Genomic DNA, 20,404 nt, shown 5'->3' on the forward strand with positions numbered 1-20,404 from the left:
GCTTAGGTTTGTCTGCTTTCACGCGTCAGTCACGCGATACGTGACGAGAAAAACAAAAGGGTGCGCGTGACGTAAAATCATCGGGAAGTTTGCATTTTTTTTTTCTTACATATCGCACACACAAGTGTCAAACGAATCAATCATCTGTCACTCGACTCGATTATTTCTTTGAAGAAAACGCGTTACGAACTTACGTAGATTAATTAATTTTACTTATATCTTTGAAAAACAATACATGAAAATACACACGCGCAATTCAGTTAATAAAATAATAATTATAATTCCCTGGTGACATTCGTTTCGGTGACAATAGGTTATTTGTGCGTTTCCAAAATTTCACAAATAAAGCTTCCGTGAACTCGACAAAAATATTGTCTGTGTACGTCTATTTTTTTTCATTGTCGCAAACGCGTGCGTGGATCGCGTGAACGACGCGTTTCTCTGAAACCGTTTCGAAATTTCTACGCCCGATAACACATACACTTTGTGATCTCCGGCCACCAACTTGTGACTTTAATCGCAACAGTAATCGTCATGTAAATTAATCGCACAGTAATCGTTAATGAAGCAAATTATTTATTTCCGATATTAACGGATCAAATCATTGCCAATATTAATCTTGTTGCTCTCAGCTTATCGCGGCGAAAACAGGAAATCTGTTCTTGTGCGTTCTTATCGGTTCTTATCACGCTCCTCCGGTTCCCGAGGTCGAAATCATCTGACTTGCGAATTGAATCTCAACTCTCTTTCTTTCTCTCTCTCTTTCTCGAAACTGCACTATCGATTTGACAATAAACTGCCGCACTTGTGCTATTTTAGTTTGCTTTCGAGTGGCTAATCGTATATATTGGAGAAGAAGAGCTTATCTCAAAGTGCTTCCGCGGCTCGCCAGACATTGAATCGCGAGTGAATTCTTGCACGGTAAAATGTTTACAAGTGTAAACAAACCCGATTGTTTAAATGACCTGTGTTTGTAATCGGAGACGTAGAAAGTTGAAAGTTCGCCGCGAGAGTTCTGAGCGACAAGCGAAAAGAAAACGTCTCCTAATAATCGTAAGGCATTACTTTTTATTATTTTTAATAAATGTTAGTACGTGTTAATTTTTGTGATTTACTATGTATCTTAATTTAATTATTTGTATTTTTTGTTACACATATTTTAGAAACGTCTTCTGTCGCTCGCAAATTTAATTGCGGCCTTAAAGTAAAGCCGCGCATCAAACTCTCTGACGTCAGTTTCCACAATAAATACATCACTGAGAGAAAAGTGGTTCCCCGACGATCCCCATCGCGCAACGTTTTACGACGGCTTCGATGCGCGAGACACAACAATTGAGTTCAGTTATTCAGTTTGTACGCGAGAGAGTGACGTCGGGGGGATTCGTTCAACCCATGAATCAGCCCCTACCGCGTGCGCGCTGCGTGTGTGAATCAACCCTTAACCCGCGGCTTCGTTCAATTCTTTTGATTCATGCACGCCTTCGTCTTGTCTGGTCTGTAACCGCGTCTGCTATTATTTTTAGCGCGTGATCACCGCGCCGCCGCGAAGACGAGAGGAAAAGAGAAAGAGAGAGAGAGAGAGAGAAAGAGGAGGTCGTTTGTGTGAGACGATTCTAATGTCGACGCGGAATATATTAGATCATCCCGCGGGCTTGGCTTGCATAATTATCGGCTCTTCTGTCACCAAAGGCCGACTTCGCGCGCCGTTACGTTGCGCTCTCTCACCGCACCCTAAATCGTGATACTCATCGGCATGGCACGCGCAAAATTGCGAATGAACAAGAAGACACGCGACTTACGAGATCGCGCAACAATCCGAAAGCTTCCGCCTCTCTTCTTGTGAGAGACGTTTTTCTAGCGAATTGCGATTTCGAAAAATTTAATACCGGTTGTGTGAAATAAATAATTACGTCCGACACAATAAAAGAAAACAAACTATTGTATGTAAATATGTGTGTACACAGAGTGTATACACGAGTATATTATATTTATGACAGACTGGATTAAATAATGTGCTTGAAACGTTATTTATTGATAATCGCGTCGATTCAAAGGTGCGAGAGAGCGCAGTGACACATGTGGAAACTCCTACTAACGATCGTCCATCCCGATTGTCCGGCCAAGAAGGAGTTTACACGAGGAAAGATCCTTTTATTCCACGCGGGTAACAATCCAAGAAAGTCTCGCCAGGATTTTCCAATTGTGTCACGAGCTGTGTGTGTGTTTGCACCAGTTGAGTGTGCCAGGACACAGTCCGACGGGTATGAAACGGAAAATATAATATAAAAAAAAAATTGAATTGATCGACCAAGCTGATTAATCGGTACTTTGCACCGCGAAAACAACAACGGTGATGATCTCGCGTTATATTTTGAAGATTTTTCTTCTGCGTACGCGCTTTTAAAAGAGATATTTTTATTTTTTATGAACTCTCTTCGAATGTCCTCCGGATCGGAAATAACACGGGAAAACAGCTTAGTTTTAATGTCAGAAGGCTTGGTGACCTTTCCGTAAGTCGATTGTTCATTTCGTTCATGTCATCGAGTTCTCGTACAGTAACGTTGTTTTTTTTATCATGAGCGTTAAAAAAAAAATTAAAAAAAAATTCACTTTGGATTTGCGAGTTATCGGTTTTATTAATGCGCTTCAATTGTTATTACTGCCCGGCTTGCAATATCGCGTTTATTAATATTTACTTTAGTATTCATCGTCCGACAAACGGTCTCACGCGCGATCGCGATGACTCTCTAAAGAAGGTTACAAATGACTTGTAAGCACTCAATTATTCACGCGGATGCGCGACGTTAACCCTCTGCGGTTTCTGAGGGTCAATAGAAATGATGCTTGGCGACATTGTCGTCTGGACGGTATCCTTGTTTTTAGATTTTTTTCCAAGAAGACAATCTTAGAAAAATTTCGTGTGATAGCGCGCCGCGACCCGCTTCCGGACGTCCGTTTAACGACACGGAAACTATTTCACCAAGATTCTTTGAAGCACAAATGACCAATCTAGATAGATCGGATATGATCGAATCAATTCGTCATTCATCCCAACAAATCATTTTTTTATATCATCACGAAGCTTCCGAAGCGCGGTGCGATTTTTGTTCAAATTTTATTTCGCGTTTTATCGCGCGGAAATAAAAAACGTTTGCTATCGTGTGACCGAGTAAGAAAAATTTGTCACCGAATTGTTTTGTTTCGCCAACAAAACGTTTCGTTTTGCGGCAAAACGCAAAAATCAACAGGCTTGGTTTTTCTTGCTAGCTGCATGGTAACTAACCTTCTCGCTGTTCTAGCACCTTATTTCTTGTGCGTTCGAGACAAAAAGTTTTCAATAACATCACTACGTATATTTCATTGAATATATTGTGGTACACACCTGACAACAACCTGCACGTGTGTGTATTTTTTTTCTACATCTGTGGAACACATCGCAGAAGAAACGCGATGAGAGACGAACGTGCACCGTATGTACGTGCTATTAGACGTTACACGTTCGCACCTGCGACATACTCTGTTGGTTTATATACTCGTTGCGCGCGCGCGTCGACGAAGAAATCATTCGCCGACATCAAGGCAAACGACTCGCGAGGAAAATTAAATGAACAACACACACGCGACTCGTAAATAGTCCCTAATTGGCGATGCTTGACTTTGATGTCACGGTACATAATAATATGCACGTAAAGCACGTTTTGCCGCGCTCCTTGGATTGTTTTGCCGGATCGTATTTCACATATACATACATCTGCGACTCTCTTAATCAATTTTCCAGTCCGCATGCGGTACACAATTTCAATCAGCGTCATCCGCATTCGGCGCGCGAATTTTTCTGCGTCGCGAGAGTGTACGTACTTGCGTACGTACTTGCGCACGTACAACGCGCGATTCATTAAAACGCTGTTAGATAATAAAGTAATTTGTGCCTCCGCGCCGCGTAGGATGACCTTTCGACAAAGTTTGACGTCAGTGTACGGTGTGTGCGCGTTTGTTGCGCGATAGATCGTCGCTCATCACTCGGATTGATCCTGCGCGATTATTTGGCATCGATTCGCCATTGGAATTCCGATTGTCGGTCGAAACCGTGTTAGCTTTCGCGCAAATTTCTCGACAACGAACCAACCCGGCCACTCAGACCAATCGAACTTCCCCGAGACTTCAAGAGAGAGAAAGAGAGCGCGTTGACCTGTTGTTATCGCGTCCAATTTCTCGTCGCAACAATGTCGACGGTTATTAATTCGGCAACGTATGTAACAGCAACTTTGTATCGGCTCGCTGCTAAAGCAGGATCAGAGTGTTTCCTCTACAGATAAGAGCGCGCGAAAGAGAGAGAAAGTGAGAGAGCGAGAAACTCGAGCTCAAAGATAAGCCTACAACATAATATTGAGCTCTAGTAAACTTCGTTCATCTCACGTAACGTCTATCGCGTGTCATCGCGCGTGAAATAGCAGAAATGTTGTACTTAGATAAAATTTATACGCGTGAGAACAGAGTAAACAGGTCAGTCCGAAGGGACCGATTGGTTCCTGTTTGCAAAATATTATATATCGGAGATGCAATATATAGGGCGCGCATTGGGTTTGCAACAAAATTTGCGTAATTATTTATTACACTTTATTGTATAAGTTTTGACAAAAAGTAATTTTTTTTGTTTAAGTAAATATGAAAGTTGAAGATATGACTCACCTTGTGCTCGATCGAGGAAACTTAATCAGCGGGGAAGTTTTATCTGCAACAGAGAAGAAGACGCGAAGATGTGATAGAAGTTTTAACAATAGAATTTCTGTAACATACGTTCGCATTTGTGTTCGTCATCGCGTTTCCTCGAATCGCGCGAGAGAAATTTTTGACGTCTGTCGTCCGGCTGGGACGAGCGCGTCGCGCGCGAGACGGGATGTAAAGTCCAAGAGATATTTTCGAGCTTTATGCAACGATTACGTTACGCTAAGCAGGATATAACTCTTAGGAATATCCCCCGTATATTTATCCTGCGGTCACCTCGTTAGACCGTATCGTCAGATTTACCGCTGCTGTAATGGTTGCCTGGCGGAAGAAAAAAAAAAGTAGTCATCCTTCAAGTATGCGAGTGTATTGTTTCTTAATAACACGCCTTGAATCACGCTCGGTCGGTAGACTGAGTCTTTGAGATCGCGCATCGCGTATGTGCAATTGTTGTGTCGGTGCCGATGTATTTGCACTTATTGATGTCGCAGCAGAAAGGTCAGCTTGCTTTTGTTGCAGTTTCCACGGTTGTCGTCGGATATGCCACGACGAATTCGCACCTCTCTCGATCGCGTCGAAAGAAATTCGAAATTGGTTTGATTGCAAAACTTCGGTCTCTCAATTCATATTGAATGCGACGAGAAATATTTAAAGCGCGAAACCACAAAAAAAAAAAAAAAAAACTATCTGAGAGATAAAAACTTCGTTAATGATGGCGCGACAATAAGAATAATCTTATGTGATTATGTTACGGGAATAATTGTCCTACACAGTGACAATTGCAGTAACGTTATCTTTTGTTTTCGCGGAGCGGAAGTATTGATTACGTCGGGGGGTTTTTTTTTTTTTTTCGCCGCGTTAATCTTTCTCACGCGCAATGCCAGGTGGAGTTGATACGACGTACTCCGCGTGACATCGTAGATGCGTCGCACCTGTCACGGGGGACGATTCCTCGTAATCGCCATAGATTTCTTCAGAGCAACTCTCGCAGAGTTCGCGCTCGACTTCGCATACCGGTGAGCGAGGCGGCAAGCGGTTATAAAGTTGTGTGCAATATGTATGTATTATCATTTGTATCACTTCTCTTTCCTGACGCCGCATACCGAGAAGTGAACTTCGTTCTCGCGACCATCTGTTACGATGATTCTAAATAACTTACAATGTGTGACTCCACTCTCGATGGAGTGGTTCAACATTAATTAACATCACTGACGGAATGAGAGAAAGACAAGTGTTTGCAAACACTTTTCAAACACTTTAGTCGTGTAAATAACACTTTTTCCTACAATTGTGCGATTTACGCAAATCGCATTATTTACAGTCTTTATATATTTTTTTTTTTTTTGTATTACTACTAGTGACAAATTAATACGCGCGATACAATAGCGTACAAGACGTCTTTGTGCGTTGAGGGGTGAGAAAAGATTCGATGGAGAAATCGCCTGTGTGGATCGCCTATCTCACAGGACACCTTGTACGTTGGCACGTGACTGAAGCAGATGGTTCGTGTCTGAATGTGCACTTGTCTCTCACAGAGAGACTCTCGCTCCGGTATGTGCAGATCATTTCCGCTGGATGATATGTTGTCGTAGCCTTCAGAGACCGAACAGGGTCAGAGGATCGCACGATATCGCATTACCGGAGAAGAACCTAGAGCAGAGAACCAGAGAAGAATCCCATTGTCTCTTCTAACGACAGTTTTTGAAACCATTTAATGCGCAGTTACACTTTTGTGGAAAGCTGGAATTGGTTTGATTTAATGCTGTTGTGTGGATCCACTTTTCGATACTGCCAATAAGTCGTTTGGATTTACACACGTGTGTATAAAACAAAAAAAAATCATTTTTTTTTATTATTTTATCTTACTTTATTTTATTATTTCTTTACAAGATTCGTATCAAATGTATTAATTCAAGAAAAATCAAAAAGTGTTCATCACGTATTCGAATTAAAATAATAATGTTTATATCCATAAAAGTAGAATATGTAAATGGCGGACTAAACGACAACCAAAAGTCCGAAAACTTCTAGTCGATTTTATTTGTAGTTTCCTCGTTGCTTTTTTTTTGTTCGATACAATGTTCAATTTCAATGCAGGTTTCAATGCTTGAAATTCTTCAAATTACATTTGAAGGGACAAATTTTTTTGAAAGAACAAGTTACATTTGAAGAGACAAATCTTTGTCCGCGGGTGTTTCTCAGTTTTTTCTCACGTTGATAATTATAGACTCAAGTCAGTAAAATTCAAAAAAAGTCAAATGTCACAGGATGTCTAAGATCTGTTTTCCCTGACTAATCGATCAATCATAGTCGAATGTGCAAATTTTTGAAGTTTAAAGAAAACTGCCGTATTTTCGGTATTTGCAATACCGAACGCAAGTAAGTGAAAAATCGAAACGTTTTTTGCTCTCTAAAAGTTTACTTTTATTGTAGAAATTGTTCGCTCGCTCCGATATTAATTAGCAAAATTACGATTCTGAGATGTGTGAAAGATTACGTTGCTATTAATCGCACTATTAAGCTTTCGTAATATAAAACATAAACAGAACCGAGAGATATATCGTTGACGTTATATATCTACAGTGTGTCCGTCACACAAGTGATTCACAAGCGCGATCCTCTTCGTTATATTGGCATTTTATCGCTTACACAATAAACTTGCATTATCAAATGAAAATGTCTATCCGTTACGATATGAAATGCATTTGCAAAACAGAACCGAAAGGGATTCTGTGTGTCATCGATAGCGCTTTCGGTTCGTTTCTTCGCGGCGGCGGTCTCTTTGCTATAGCTTGTATATAAGATACATCGTTTAGATAAATTATTTAAACATTGCATTTTCTTAGACAATGATAGTGCGACTTGGCATATTTGTTAGATCGGATTCTGCATATTTTATCGGCTTTATCCGTTTATCTCAACTTGTTTTTTGCTATTTCGATAGTAGAGAATAAATTAAAATAATTTTTACAGCTTTATTGCTTCCATTGATTGATGCAATCAAGTTGATTACATCAATTGACAATAAATTCTTCTCGTTGATGGAATTTTTTGTTTTTACACTTTTTTTACTGAGCTTCCGTGAGGCGCAAAATGTATGAATTTATGAAAATGACAAACTCTCTCTCTCTCTTTCTCTTGGAGTCGCAAACGTCCGAGAAGAATCCGAGAAACAAATGATTACGAGACGATTTCACTTTTAACTGATGAGTGACGAATTATCGAGATTCCCCGAACTTCGGCATCCGTTTCCGTTCAAAGTGGGTGTTACATATTCGTTTAGGCAGCCGCGGTATTTCCGGAATGTGTATCGGGTGGGCGCAATTTTTGCATGCGCTTCGTCATACGAGACGATCTTTTGAGGGCGCGCCGCTTTACCTACTGTAAGGAGGAGGATTGAGCGCGCGCACAAGATCGCCAGAGAGACCGTTTCGTTGAATCATCGCGACTCGATTCCAAGAATGCTCCATTCATCTCGGAGCAATGTCTTCGTAAAGGACACGTGAACCGAAGGTCTCGCAGAATCGACGAACCTGCTTTGCGGAAGAAACACACATTCTGACCCCATTCCGCGCGCGGTCGCGGCTTTTGAGGACGCGTCTTTCCCAATAAAGTTGCAACAACTTTTCGGAACAAGTCATCGCATCAGAGATCACAATTTACGATAAAAGTATTAAATTTTATATTAGCGTGTTTTGCGGTGTTTAGATGTGTATGATGTTTTTCAATTGCTAGAATGAGATTACAATTGAGCTCGAATATTATAAACAATAACAATATAATAACATACATATAATTTTTGCAGCAATATAATTTTATTATTTGTTATAGTGTTTTTTTTAAGATAGTTTATAAATATTATTTTATTTTTTATTCTAATACATAGCCATATTTTATAACATGTAATATAATACTAGGATGTGCTTTTCGATTCATGTCATACGTCGTACATATCAAGACGCACGATAGTGCCTCATACGCGAAATTCGTGCGATTGAGAAGTGAGGATATTTTCATGGAACAATATCTCAAAAACGACTGAATCAATTACTTTCGTTTTAGTCTAAATCGCTTTAGAACAAAACAGTAAAAAACAAAAGTACTCTTGCGTTTTTTAAAGTCACGTGACAGGAAGAAGAAAAAAACACCACGTGACTAAAGTAACGTGACTAAAAATATATATATTACTATATATATATTATATATAATATTATATATTTATTATAATATACCTTTTATTATATTATATGTATTATATAAATATACTACGATGAGGTCACTGACCTTGGTCACGTGATTTTAAAAACGTGACTAAAGTAAAGTCACGTGACTGTAATCACGTGTTGTTTTCCCACTTGTCTCTCTTACTATTTTTTTATTTTGATTTTTATGCGTTATTTTTGACATCTCTCTAATGTGTATTATATGGTTTGTAAGACGCGTATATACTAGCTGTCATCGCGGTGACACGTTGTTTTCACTGACACTACACGTTAAAATAAAAATAATAGCGTGCGCGTAGCGCGCGCCTGCGTTGTGCTAGTCATATATATTTAATGTATTTATAGATAAAACATAATCGAAAGATCGGTAGAATCGCGTAATGTTCACTTACTTAGTGCGGATTAAACAAGTCTGTACATTTATTATACAACGAAGCCACACGGTTTTCCCCCTGTCTTGTACATATCTGTACATATCTTCAGGCACATGAACTCATTCACGCGTATGACTGCTGACGTAGTGTACTATTTTTACGAATAAGCGATATCGCTGGTGTACGTTCAGTTTTGGTCGACTAAATGGACTTTGAGTTAACGTTTCATTACGTGTCGTGTGTTTTCGCGAGTGTGTCAAATAAAGGAGGAGACTCAAAAGCATTATTGCCCGTAACGTTTCCGTGAATTTGCACCTGCGTCATAGGGATTCGGTGAGTTCCCGACCGATCCAGGAATTCGCGAGTCTATACGCGATCCGTTTTAAGTAATCTCGCGCAATGGGTGGAGGAAAAAAAATTCACGAGATTTCGCGGCACATTTGTATGCCGTTGCTCGCGCTCTGAATCACGCTGCGGGAAGTGAATTCCCTCATACTATATCTGTTGTCCACCATTTGATCGTCACGATCTCCCGCACCTTTTCGGCATCTTGCGCAAGAATAAATCCCGTTACGTGCGCAGCACCTCCGCTTCTCTCGATCTTTGCGCGGCGCGGATTTTATGCAAATCTTTTTCACGTTCGCGCAATCGCTCCGTTCGTCATTCCACGGAGGTGTGGACACATTTCGCGCATCATAGCAAACATTATCTATTTAACGATACGTCTGTACGTTCTATTATTCTTATTGGTTTATCGTCACGAGAGAAATAGTAAACAAAAATATATATTTTAAACATATGTATAAATAAATATTAATTTTAAATATATCTCTGATTTCATTACGAGACATGATGCGAAAGAAAATGTATATGTTTGATTCGCAATTGCGGTATTTTTCTATTAATGCGAGAGATTACTAACGCTACCTGTATCGTTGCGAATGCATCACATGCAAGGTCTTTTTTTTTTGCATTTGTTATTCAGAAAGGGGAAGCACACATGTGTACGCGCATAATGTATGCATATATGCCGAGCGATCGATATCTTTTGCGTAAGATATGTCCAGACGACAGTATCGAGAGGTACAATTATCGTTCACCTGATTCACCTCTCTTTCAAACGCGGCGTAGCCGCGTCTCTCTGATCCGAGTACTGAGGATCACTTTCGCGGAACTTGCCTTCGACTTTTCGATCGAGGCCGTTTCGAGATTTTTATGGCGACTGTGCGAGCCGCTCGTAATCGTCTCTCTCTCTCTCTCTCTCTCTCTGGGTCGATAATTATTGCGTCGCAAACGGAATAACAGGTGATTGCAAAGATCGTTCCCGCGCGAACGAAGCGAAAACACTTTTTTGTCCGGGTTTTTGAAATCGGTGTCACTGAGGTGTTACGTTCTCGCGGGTGATGATCGGACGCGAGATTTTTCACGCCAACGCGGCCGGTCATCCTCGCCTTTCTAATCTTCGGTCCGGACGGGAGACCGTTTCGTACGTACAACGTACGAGCGGTCAGTGACGCGTGACGATACCGAGACCTTTTAGCGTGCACCTTCGGCTCGCGTGGCGAATTTGCATACACGCATCGGCCATTTTCACGCGACCGTAAAAGCTGCGAACGTGCGCGGGCTCACGTTCCGCTAGGGACATACGTCATAAGGATATATTTTGGAAGAAAAAGAGAGAGAGAGATTTACGAGAGTTAAAGTTTTGACGAATGAAGCCGGCGGCGTTTATCTTCTTTATCTCTCAATTTGGATTTACCCAGAAACTTGCGTCAACTGATTTGAAGATAAGTTTAGTTTTGCGACACTTTTGACGCTTTAAAATCACACGTGAGAAAAAACTACAATGGAGGTTTTTTTTGTACCAAGCTATGAGGAAGTGGATAATTTTACTTGCGTCAGTGTTGTGACTGGTTGGAATTTATTATACTTAGCGCCGATGAATTAATTAGAATAAATAAGCAATCTGTCAAGTTGTTCGGAACAATTGATTCAAAACAATCAAAGATAGATGCAAATATTTTAATGTAACATTTTTTGACGAATTATATATATATATATATATATATATATATATATATATTAAATACATAAATTAATTTAAAAACTTAGTTATAAATATACTGAATGCCATTACTTACTATGTAATTTTGTTTAATGCGCTATTTTAGTTCTGGCACGTTAACATTATGCAAAATGTCATTTCGATGTATGTCTTCGATTCGGATGATGAAACTTGTGTTTCACACAATTTATCAGCGGCGATAGCGCATATAGAGTTGAGGGTCGTAGGTAAACTCGCGCACGATTGCTGAGTCATTCCGCGACTCCGGGAAATGAACGAGAGAAGTTTCTCAGTAACCAGATCATCCGCCTCTTAAAGCGCAAATATTAAATGCAATCAAGTGATTGTAGCTTATCATCGGCATCATTATGTTATCATCATACGAAAGGATCGAGCAGAAAATATACCATTGCAGGAATAAATAGAAGCATCATTTATTCCGTAATTGCACGGATTTCAATGTAGCGCAGACCTCGATGTGGAAAAACACTCTTGTCAGAAATACATCTGATACACTTGTCGTATTTTTTCAAAATTTTTAAAGCGGTACACTAATTACAATAAATTAAAATATACTATTTTATCAAATGAAGATCAAATTAGTATTACACAACAAACATCCGCGTTTTTCTTGACTTTTAAGTTATTTTGAATTACATGGTAATTAAGTTTATCCGCGCGGTGCTACAACTACGTTTAAAAGATTCAACAACCGATGAAGAGATTCGTTTTGATGTGATACAAGGGTTTGGTTCTGGTGTTCTACATGTCTGTGCATGTCCGAACCAGTTTCTTCGCGAGTTTTAGTCACCGAATCCGACCCGAATCGGGAGTTTCACTTTTTTCGTTCCCTCGGTATTCTGAGCCTTTCTTGACGTTACAAAAAAAAAACACCGTCTCTATTTTGAAGTATAGCAACATCGCTCACACATATCCCCGTTTTCGTCATCTTTGAACGATCGCGCGCGAATCCGCAACCTTGTGACTCGCGCGCGCACGTTAACGCGACGGCGTTACGGCGTCCGTCACGTAGAACTTTATCTCGGCAGTGACCTAGTTTTTTATGAGACACGACCCACGCGAAAAAAGAACCGATATTTTCTGAAATAAATTCCGACTCGTTGTTTGGCTTATCGTTCAATTTTATGTTTCATCCTGTCACAAATTCGCTCGAATCTTCTATCGAACGGGCGTGCACACTCGAATGAACACACGATTATCCGCGAATAAGAGACGAATTTAAGTTCGTAGTAGTCTAGAAACATAGTAGAATCGGTCGCGTGCTACTCGTACATTTTGATTTAATCTTTCCGGGTTTCTGCGTTCCGACGAATAGCGACGGTTTAAACGGGAATTCACAAATCTTGTAAATAGAAATTCTACGAGTTCCTTTCTCTTTCGACGGCTAATCGGTTTCAAAGACGATTGAGAATCGAGTATTATTATTATTATATTGCTGCCTTTCATATGTTATTATTAGTAAACAAATTGCGATAGAAAAGAAAAATTCAGACAGGAGATTAAAAAATAAACAAATAAAAAGAAAAATTAAAAACCATTAAAATTAACTTAAAGATACATCATATTGTTAATAATGAAAATAATACGAGTTTATCTGACGGAGTGTATAATGCGCACGCGATGTGCGAGAGATGTTTAGATGCGACAACGATCTTGCGTGGTACTCGCGCGGCGTGCAAAGAGAATACCTAAGCGGCGCTCAAGTCGCGCCGTTGAAGTGCATGAATCAGTTGTAAGTGTAACGACCGAATGACGTCAAGAAGATTGCACAACGACGCATGCCGGTAATCCCAACCGTTAACTCCGTCCCGATCGATTCCTCGATCTTCCTTCGCGAGAGAGAAAGAGACAGAGAACAGGTGAGGAACGCGCCGCGCAGGGCTTTAGGACTCTCTCCATTCACGGAATAGCATCGATCCATCATGCTTACCCTTCGAGAGAGCTGTGGCCTCGAAGACCGCGGTCCAAGGACCGAATAGATCCGCGCTGATTCGACTTGTATCGATAATTCTGTTAGAACTCGCGTGATCGCAGTTGTGTTATTTTTTCCGTGGAAAACAAATGAAAAGGAACTATATATTTCCAATTAAACAAGTCAAACTTCAAAATGTCGCTACGAAGAAGTGTTTGTTGGAGAAAAACATTGTTACACACAGAGATTCGCTCCGCGTTGGAAACGTGCAAAGGCGAAGTCGCTGAATCATCGTAGATTTTGAAATCTTGCACTTCAAAAATTGCGTTGCGCAAAACCCGATCCATGGAAGGCCATTGTTTTCTGGAATTGGCTTTTCTCGACGGGAATCAACTTCATGGATATCTCCGGGTTTCCTGATCGCGAGGTGTTGGAAGTTTCCCGTTTGAAATTGCAAACGATCTCATGTATCGGTCATAAATTACCGCTTCCTACGTTTCTTCGGTAAGAAACGCTTGGATAAAATTTCCAGAGCGAGGAATTTTCCTTCTTAAGGAGAGATATATTGTCGTCGTCTTCGTCGTCGTCGTCGGGCGATAAGAAAACTGTTTTGACGTCATCGCGAGATCCGCCTTCGTAGGTTCCAATTTGCACTTTGGCTCGTTCAAGATGAGAAAGCGAACGGAGGCGCGAGATGAGTGAAAGTGCAACGCAAACAAGACCGCAACCCGGACTTCCGAAATCCTGTGTTCTGTTTCATTATCCGGTTTTGATAACACACGAGTTATTTTTAAAACGACCTAGAGCGCGCATTTTATATATCTAATTCTGAATCGTTTCTTTTTTTGTAAAAGTAAATCCGTTAATTTTATTTTGAGATATTAAAAAGAGAGAAATCTTGCGACAATTCTGGCTTTTTCTTTTAAATGATTGTTGAAGAGAGTCTCAAAAGATGTTTTGGACAAAAAGAAGATCCAGAATTTAGAATTAAGAGTTAAATTATCCATACGTATAAGAAAACATAGGCTTGCAAATGGTAACCCTTGATATCTTGATTTTTATCAGAATTTGAGGTTTTTTGTAGACGGCGCACACGAGATCAAACGCAGTTTTGCGCGCGCGATTGAATCGATGTTTGTAATATTATCGCTATCCGCGGAGAGTGGCGGAAGTCAGCACGCGATCGGAGTATCAAGATTTTTATGACGTCTTAGAAGGTAACACTACTGGAGTCTCTCGTGTCACTTCCGGAAACGTTCAAGGAACTTTGGAAGATTTCGCGCGCATCGCGATGTGTCACGCGTCAAAAAATTCCTCTCAAACGCTCAACGGCATGCGTTGTATATCCTTGCGACTTGAAGCGCATCAACGTTATTCACCGGTTTACGTAATTAGTAGATTTCCTCGTTAGCGCGGACTCATTCGTCTTAATCGACGTTACCGAGCCGACGATAAATAGCCTGGCAATAATAATAATGCATTAATAGCTAAAAGTTGAGACCGAGAGATGATCGGAAAACTACAACGTTTTTATTTCGTCGTGATTTTTTTTCTCGATGATTGTCGAGTGACTGTATGGAAAATTCAGGACGTAAATTGTTAAGTAATCTTCATTAATTTCGAGAGTCATCGGCAAATATTAACGTTACTATGACATACGGCAGCGATGCAATTTCCATGTTGTTGCTGCGGCTCTGACGTCATATCGTTGATTAGCGTATGGGGGACGTATTATTATACGAAAAAGTATTTTACCAGCGTCGTGTGCGAAGATATGAAAAAAACCGTAGCCACATCTTTTTCTATGTTACTGAGCAAAAAGCCTAACGCGGTCCGACGACTTCCGCAATTTCTGCGCATTAATCAATTTAAATCAATCCAATTATCCACTGACCCCAGTGGTCCTCTGACCCCACGAGCGACAAGAAAATAGATACGTCCGATGAGACGCGTTACTATCGCGCGATGCGTAAAATGAGCATGAGACTTCGCACGAATCCGCGCGCGCGCGCGCGCATACGCACGCACACTCTCGGAGCCGCGTAATGCAATGCACGTGTGCGCGTGTAACTTACTTGGGGTCGCCAATGCAACGCGTGTGCATCGCGCGACGCGCACACGTGCGCATCGTATATCGGTCTCGCGCGGTTTTGTGGGTGCGCGCGCTCTTTCCTTCTGTCAGCGAAGACCGGCGACCTTGGCCTGGTGACCATGAGCGCCAGTTGATTCGTTATATTAGCTTGAGGGCGCTACGGTATTCCGTACTTCACACGCATTTGCGGACTTTCTCCGTGTATACATGATGGAGGATGTTACAGAGTAAGTGAAGCGATTAAAGGGTTGAATTAGGAGAGCCCTTTCGGGAACGAAACGATCCAATATCTCACTGTATGTTTACGATATTGGAAACTCAGAAGATTTCGATAAATTATTAATTTTGTTAATAAAATATTTTTAAATAATTCTCTTACATAAGATTGTTAATATTGTTTACAAGATTTAATTTTTTACATTTCGATATACGGTAACTTTTATCGGCGCGAAAATACGGACGTGTGACAGATAACAAAATTGCGCCGCAAGAAACGTGCAAGTAAATAGTTACAGTGACGTACAATTTTTCTTGAAAAATGCAAATGGCGATGCATTATTTATAAGAATAATTAAAATTAAATGTCATTAAATCACTTACCCGCGCGTGTGTGTACGCGTCACAGAATAAGATTGACATACAAATTTTCCACTGAAAATATTCCGACATGTAGATTATAAAAGTTATTCAACTCTCGATGATTATCGCGCATTATGATGAGAAAAAAGTTAAACACGCGAGGATTATTGAATAGCAAAACATGCGCTACGCGTATTGAATGTATCAATCATTCGTATAATAATGCGATATTTACACGACAAATTGATGGACGTCTCTCGAATCCGATTAACGATAATAAAATGCCGTTTATTAGCGGCGGCAGCCAAAATGATTGAGAAAGAGAGAGAGAGAGAGAAAAAAAAAGAAGACAATTCCCGTACATTGTAGATGGCGATTAGCGTGATATGTGATCGCGCGGCAGCTTTAGATATTAGGCCGCGCATTAAATTAGGATGAAGACCAGGTACAAACTCGAGAGAGGAGCGCGCGGTTGGTGGAACTTGGACGCGACTGCGCGCGTGAGTCACGCTGACGAGTCCGTGACTCATGAGAAAATCACCGGTGGAATCCGTGAAAACGTGAAACTAATCGCGCATCGGCAAGTATGTATGCATGCATGTATGTATATATAATATATATATATATATATGTACAATATGTACAAACTCCGCAGGAAACTTCACTTCGCTGAAGTTGAATTACACCGGTGATGCATGTCGGCGCGATCGTGATAACGAACGAGCGTTCGTATTTCTCGTGACAAATCGGCAACGGTATGCGCGCGCGTTTGCGAGAACGAGTTTTCGCGCGAGGATATTAATATGCCGGAAACACAATGCGAAAAATGCACAAAAACTGCGAGCGATGACGTTACAATTGATTTCGTTAAGTAATGGCGGGAAGCAAGTGTCGCGCAAACGGCCATTACATGGATCATTTTCTCGCGATGCAAGGTCTTTGGTAATTGCTATTTATATTTTGCGACGGTTCGCGGACGGCTTTGTCATTCGGAAGAAAACACTTCGATCGGAAATTTTTAAAATACGACAATTATTTTTTTTTTTTTTTTTTTACACGTGACGTACAAGCGCGAAGAGAATAATTTTAATTGTCTCTGCTGCACACACAAATTCTGCGGATCATAATCAGACGTCTGAATGCGACGACGGTAAATATATTAGATCCCGAGGCGTGAATCACGTAACGTTGTTCATTCACGTGCTAATAATCGCGCGATGGATGGGGAGTTTATTATGTGGACTTATTTAATGAAGAAACAGAACCGTCTTTATCGCACGATTGACACTTAAATACACGCGTGTTGCATCATGTCGAAGAAAATAAGTGAATCAGAAGTGTAATGTGAAGCACGCGGGATTTTAATACTTCAGATATTTATATCAATTTAATATTCAGCGAGTTTTTTTACTGCATATGATAAACTTGTAAATTGAAAACAGAGTGAAGAAAAAAAACAAATGCAACAACAATACACATATATTAATAACCTGAGTTAATCTGCTCTGTATCTTGTTTTGTTGTTTTTGTTACACAAAATATTTGTAACTTCTTTTAATTTGCATTATTTTGTTTGTATCACAGAACTTTCGGGACTTTTTCTTGTTTATTAATAATAATAATTAAATAGTTTCAGCAACAACACTGAGACGACTCATTGGCGACGACTTTGAAAGAAAATACATTTATCAAGAAACGCTTTTTTGCAAAAAAGAGCAAAAATAATTCGAAAACACTTTTGAATTATTCTCACGTTAGTATTCTAATTTTATGGGAGATACAATTTATGTTAGTGGAGAATAGGTTGCTGGAACAAGGATCTTTGCAATCCGGAACGGTTGGATCATCGCGTGATTGAGGAGGTAGAAACGTTCGATCTCTAACGCGATATTAATCTCTTTGTTGTTTCTGTGATATTTTATTTCTCTCTTCAGTATGTTTTTTCAACATTTGCAATATATTTTGACGATATAAAAACTGCAAAAAATATTTTCTCATCGCTCGTGGAATTCGACAATTTTATTCCATTTTTGCAACACGCACGAAGTTTATGTTCAAACGTGATTTCTTTGGGCGGGAACGTGAAAAACATCGTGCGCGATACGTAGCAACATTTCGGGAATGCGGAATCTTCATGAATGAGCGTGTATTTGTGTGTTTCCTTCGCGTTTCAATGGAGACATCTGTAGAACAGACGATCAACCTGCTCGCGAACCGCCTACACAGAGAGTGAGTCAGATGGTCAGATTCTACGCCCCGGAGAACACGACGTCTATTAGCATAAATAGAAAATGTGCTCGTGATGCGTACTACGTGTTGCGCAACGTGTGTGTGCGCGAAGTTACGTTATAGCGAACTTCTTTATCGGTAAGCAGATTCTTCTCTATCGACCGTGGAAAAAATACTATACGATAAAATTTCCGGCGACACGTGAGAAAATGCATAAAAAAATTATAGGGTTGTGCAACGTAGTGTGCGCGTAGTTGTATGTACACGGAAGCGATATCGTGGATTTTGTGGCACGCGCGTCACATCGTTCGGAATAATAATTCACGCGAGGCCGATAAAAGTTACGTGAAAAATGCAACGGTATCACGCGAATGAAGAAGCAAAAAATTATAAAACACATGAAAAGTATGCATGTATTACAAAAAGCGATATGTAATCAATGCAGATAACACTTTAATTAATTGGAACGGTAGAAATTATGTTCGAGATATGATACGAAAAAAAGTCCGTAATTATACTCTTATCAAAGTTTGAACGTATAAATATCTACGGATGTGTACGCGTGTGAGTGTTTTGTACGTATGTATCTCGATTGTAGTATGTGCTGAATCAAGTTTATTAATTGGGTGATTAGTTTGGTCAGAGTGGCGATGTTATAGTTCGGAAATTTTGAACAAGTTCGCGGATTTACAGAAAGTAAACATTTTGTCGCGTCAAGAAATTGTTTACCAGGTGAAAAGACATTACCTTTTAAATAAACAAAGAAACGGTGGCACTTAAAAGACAGCGGTCTGATTAATTATTACATAAACCGCCACCAGATAATCGCACCCTGTTTCACTCGGATAAAAAGAAAGGGATGAACGCGAACGAAAGACGTCCTACGTTACGGCGCCAACACGACGGACTAACTGCGTAACGTCGCTTCGTGCCCCCGACGTATCGATTTTACTCGGCCGTAGAACGTCCGGAAGAATTTGTCCCAATTATAGTGACGAACCGGGTGGTTACGATCAGTTTTCGATCGAATTTAAGTACAACTCGCGCGTCCCGCGTTTTCCGCGATGATAAAACTTCTTTCGCTTTGGTTATCGTGAAAGAGAGAGAAAGAGAGAGAGAAGAAATATTTAATACGCATAAAACGTATTCCTTTTTCCTCATTTTGCTAAATCGTAAGCGTGGCGTCTAAGACGCGAGATCAAAAATAATACGCAAAAGGAGAGTTTTGTTTTGGTTGATATTTTCCGTTTCTCTCTTCTACACGCGCAAATGTCAAATGGATAATTAAAGAAATTGAGATTATTTTTAGTGAGATATCTTCTTTCTTTTTGTTTTGAAGGCAGATGTTACTCTCTGTGAAATGCTACTCTTTTTTTTTTTTTTTCTTCGCATGTGTCTTAATTGGCTGACGTACATTCGGATTGTGTGTGTTTTTCAACCCGCCCCCGCGTAATAATAATCTTGCTTCACGTAGAGAAAGCATTCGTTTTTAGAATCTTTTCTCGTCCGTATATTAAAAATAGAAGTCTTCTTAAAAATAGAGTTGATTTCTCTCACGGAGATAATAATGTTCAATAATAATAATAAATATTGTTTAATAACAATAAGAACGACAATGTCCGACGTGTTCGCGTGAGTTTCGAACACTTCAAAGAAAATGCCGGAATTTTTGCGAAATTTTTTAAATATCTTAAAATTAAAATAAAACGCGTCAGACTTACGTTTCACTCTAAGAATGACAAAAAAAATTGTGGTTGGCAGGATTAGAATTAACGTAACACAGGTATAATTATTTGCTGATTTTCACGCGGAGCTACGTTGTATTTCCTTTGTAATTTTCTTGATAATTTAACGCTTGTTTTTCAAACTATTCCTCGTCAAGTTTTTAATTTCCTGGAATCGCGCGCTGTTTTGATATGATCTCGCTGTGCACATGTATGTGTGTGTGTGTGTAGAAATATCTGCTAATAAATTGTCTCGTAAAACATTTTTATTTTTAAAAGACTCGCCTTATAAACACGTTTCAGCGGTTCGATTTTATAAAAAAGAATCTGTGTGCGACAGGATTCTCTTGCTGTCTGGATTGTGTTGCGTAAAAAAAACCTAGATAGAGATGAGTAAAAATGTTATTTACAATTAAGAGCGATATCGAGCACGAGGTGAAGTCGAGTTAGACAATCGGTT

The 20,404-nt window shown here is 39.9% G+C and overlaps 1 protein-coding gene across 1 annotated transcript in view; it reads left to right on the forward strand.

Moving 5' to 3' along the window:
• Window positions 1-867: 867 nt before the first annotated feature.
• LOC109863273 (Kv channel-interacting protein 1) overlaps window positions 868-20,404 on the forward strand; it is a 146,039-nt gene continuing 126,502 nt past the window's right edge. Inside the window, exon 1 of the mRNA XM_020443515.1 lies at window positions 868-1,053. The gene's annotated coding sequence lies outside the window, so the exon portion shown is untranslated. The remainder of the gene's footprint in view (window positions 1,054-20,404) is intronic.

Source organism: Pseudomyrmex gracilis, unplaced genomic scaffold, assembly GCF_002006095.1.
Source record: "Pseudomyrmex gracilis isolate BER0280 unplaced genomic scaffold, ASM200609v1 scaffold_11, whole genome shotgun sequence".
NCBI classification, from domain to species: Eukaryota; Metazoa; Arthropoda; class Insecta; order Hymenoptera; family Formicidae; genus Pseudomyrmex; species Pseudomyrmex gracilis.